Source organism: Platalea leucorodia (genome assembly GCF_965183815.1).
Source record: "Platalea leucorodia genome assembly, chromosome: 4".
NCBI classification, from domain to species: domain Eukaryota; kingdom Metazoa; phylum Chordata; class Aves; order Pelecaniformes; family Threskiornithidae; genus Platalea; species Platalea leucorodia.
The window spans coordinates 45,456,067-45,460,171 of NC_138826.1; positions in this window are offsets into that span (position 1 = coordinate 45,456,067).

Here is a 4,105-nt window from a genome sequence, read left to right on the forward strand (position 1 = left end):
TCCCTGCCCTAAGTGATGTGCATGGATATGCATTTTATTAAATGAGATCAGAGGACTGCTATATTTAAAGGAATTCAAAGTGTTCTAAGAACTCACGAGTAATTCATGATAGTTTTACTGCAGCCTCTTGGAGACATGGAGGCAGAAGATGAAGGACACTGATGAAATGGCAAAGGAAGGCTGGTGGCAGACCTGAGAGTAGAGTGACGGTGTGATGCTATGGCTTCTTTCTGTCCTTTTAATGACTAGTCATACCCTAAACACCATTCTTTCTTGAAAAAGCTTACAAAGGTGGTAGCAGCAAAGTTTTTTGTGATAAAGAAATGAGACCTTTTGGAGAAAATTCTGAATGAAGCTAGCTCTGGATCCCTGTGAGTCTCTACTTTTGCTTTACTTTGTGCTTTCTGAGGCCTGTTTTGACACACATTTCTGTTTTGGCTTGTATGTAAATCAGCAACAATTAATCTCAGCTGATCTACTTCCAAGAGTTTGGAGAGTGGTTTAATATTAATGGGCAAAGCTTGTTTGAGTGTGGTGTTTTGTTTTTTTTTGTGGGGGTGGTGGTGTAAAAACTAGAAAATGGAAGTTGCCTTTGTGATTGTCACTAGGGAATCTCATCCAGATCCCAGGGATTTTGTTATTGGGATTCTGATTTGGAGCAGGACATAGAGTGCCCAGTTTGAGAAACATGTATAGCAACATGTGTGCATTGGTTTACCCTCTGTATTGCCACGGTCTTGATTAGAACTAAATCGTCCAGTAGTCAGAGCTACCGCTCAGCAAATGCTTTTCTAGGTTTTCCACCTCTTCTCTAACTTTATTGGCCAACCTGCAGTACTCCAGGTGGGGTCTCACCAGAGTGGAGTTGAGGGGGAGAATCACTTCCCGCGACCTGCTGGCCACGCTTTTTATGCAGCCCAGGATACCATAGGGTTCTTTATACGATAGGGCTTTTTATGCAGCCCAGGATACAAAACAGGGAGGTTAAAATCTTGGGTGTGGGCCATCTCTTTCTACTCCAGTTCTAATGCACTGTTCTTCCTTGTACTGGAAGGTTACTGGTGTCCATAGGAGCCTGCCCTGGGCAGTGCTCAGTTTCTACCATGGAGGGTAAGATTTCTTGAGTTTTTGGCAAAAATGCCACCGACTTCAGCTGGTATGGGACTCTTGCTCAGTGTTTCCTTGTTAGCTGTGGAGGGTGCTGAATGGGCTTACCAGCAACCCCCAGAAATTCTGCGTCTTAGAAATCGCTTCCCCTCCCTCCTTTCTTCAGTGTATCACAGTGGTATCTGTGCTGTGATACAAGACCAGTAAAGGATCGTTCTTTGATCCTGAAAGTGGATGGAATAGTACAGCTCTTGTAGGCACGCTTCTCTCCTCTCTCCTGTCCACTCCAGTATACCCAAACCATGCTGAAAACGTTCTTATGACTAAAGAAGTATTTTGTTGGTACTTTTAACCAAATACTGAGTATTTTAGAAATAAGTATTTTAAAATACACAGTATTAAAATATGATTCTACTATGCTTGTACTATCAATCAAGGTATTCCCATGCATTTACAGTGCATAGTACAGTACTTGCTGTGGTTTAACCACAGCATTTGTTTAACATGGTTTAACCTTGTACAGTACAAGGTGCTCTTTGCTTCCCCCAGTTCTGGTGTGGTGTTTTTTTTTTTTTTATGGCTCTAAAATGGGTTGTGCAATAATAGCAGCGTAATATATCAGCTGTGGTCTGAGCAGAGTTTGCAGCAAACAGACTGACCTTGGTGTGTGTGGTGGCATGCAAATCCTGAACTGACCTCTTTTCTTCCTAGCATTTCACACTGTAGTTCATTTGATGGCAGTTGTTCATTTCCTGTTATACTGTTTACTGGACTTCACAATACAATCTGCTATATGTTCTTGCTAGCTTCGCTTTTTCTTTCTCAAGATGAAACTCATTCTGTCATTTTTTCTAGCCCTGTTTCTGTCCTGACATCCTTTATTTTTCTCTTTCCTGGATTTCCATAAAGTTGCAATGAAAGCATAATCTTTATGTTTTGTGAAAGTACTTTTGACTTCACTTTGTAAGTGTTCATGAAAAAAGTAAAACTGAAATGATTTTTTTTTTTCTTTTTAAAACAACAAATATAACGTCAGGCTGGGATTCATCTTTTTATTTCTGCTTCCCTGCTCTCTCCTCTCCCCCCACCAAAAAACCGAAACAAAACCAAAAGAGGGTTCTGAAAGTCTAAAAGAAGCAGGATTATCTTAGTACAGGTAAGCACACTTTCTTTTATGTATCAGGAAAAAAAATCAGATTAATTATGATTATTCCTTTCCATTTGAAGGTCAGCTTTTTAACATGTATGAATGAAACAACGTATTCGCACGTCTAAGTTGTGTATTCTTGGAGCTGTAAAAAACCTAACCAAAACAAAATATTCCCTTGCATATTTTTTTCATTATTCCTTTGTATCGTTGATGAAATGTAGGGCATCTGATTTGCTGGCTTGGCCAGCGTCATTGAGCAGAAGGAGGTGCAGTGTTTTGCATACAGAGTTACCTCTATGTTGTCCTGCAAGACCAGTTGAGGGATGGTTCTCGGGCCTTGGAAGTGTAAGTGAAAGGACACAACTGTTGTTGGCACACCTAGCTCCTTTCTCCCACATGCTGACCAGAACACGCTCACCAAGCTCAAGTTATTCCCATGGGGAAAATCTCTGGTAAGTCTTATGCTGCAAATTGTGGCAGGTATTCTGTGGAAAAGTCCTAGATGGTGCAGGCAGGAACACATGAACAATTACAGCATTGGCAGTAATTGGGAAATGAATGACCCTGTACCTTGATGAAGTTTTATTTACTGGTGTGGTTGTATCCCGTGATTTTTCTCTACCATGGCCTTACTGGTCTTGGCCAACAGCAAACTTTGACAACAGCAACTTGTTGATTTTGGCAATAGAGGGTTCATATTCCTTGCTCTAAAACTTTTGAGTTGGCTTGTCTCAAGATTATCCCTGAACCTGGTTATTGCAAACTGACTGCTTGGGGAGATGCCACTCAGCTTCTGGTCCCTGGTCAAAGCACTCTGTACTATCAAACAGAGAACCCACACCTGTCAAGAGCAGAAACCCAGTGCTGTAATTGGCTTGATTTGTCCAACTACCTGCAGCTGAGGAGACTTTCAAGTGTGGCTGTCGGGAAGGTGGAGAGCAAAGGTGACTGTCATGGTTTAACCCCAGCCAGCAACTAAGCACCACACAGCCACTCACTCACTCCCCCCTGGTGGGATCGGGGAGAGAATCAGAAGAGTAAAACTGAGAAAACTCGTGGGTTGAGATAAAGACAGTTTAATAGGTAAAGCAAAAGCCATGCATGCAAGCAAAGCAAAACAAGGAATTCATTCACTACTTCCCATGGGCAGGCAGGTGTTCAGCCATCTCCAGGAAAGCAGGGCTCCATCACGCGTAACAGTTACTTGGGAAGACAAACACCATCACTCCGAGTGTCCGCCCCCTTCCTTCTTCTTCCCCCAGCTTTATATGCTGAGCATGACGCCATACGGTATGGAATAGCCCTTTGGCCAGTTTGGGCCAGCTGTCCTGGCTGTGCTCCCTCCCAGCTTCTTGTGTATCTCCTTGCTGGCAGAGTATGGGAAGCTGAAAAGTGTAAAACTTAGACTTAGTGTAAACACTGCTTAGCAACAACTAAAACATCAGTGTGTTATCACGTTATTCTCATCCTAAGTCCAAAACACAGCGCTATACCAGCTACTAAGAATAAGATTAACTCTATCCCAGCCGAAACCAGGACAGTAACTACAAGCTCCTTATGGAAGCCCTACTTGGTGGTAAGGGAGTCAGATGCGTGAAGAGGAGTCAGCTTGGCTCTTTAGCAATACAGTGTTGGGAGCTTTGTGCAGCTACTTTCACCTTCTGTTTGCAAGCTATTCCTGGAGCTCCTGCATCCCTTCAGCCAGCAGTGCACATTGTAAGTCAGTCTTTTGACTCTTTGCTATATAAAAAATTGGCCATGGGAGTTACAGAATCAGGAAGGTTGTCCAAGCTTCCTTGGCCTGGAGTGTTTTGTAAACAGGGACTTCAGTCAGAAGCTGAAGGATTT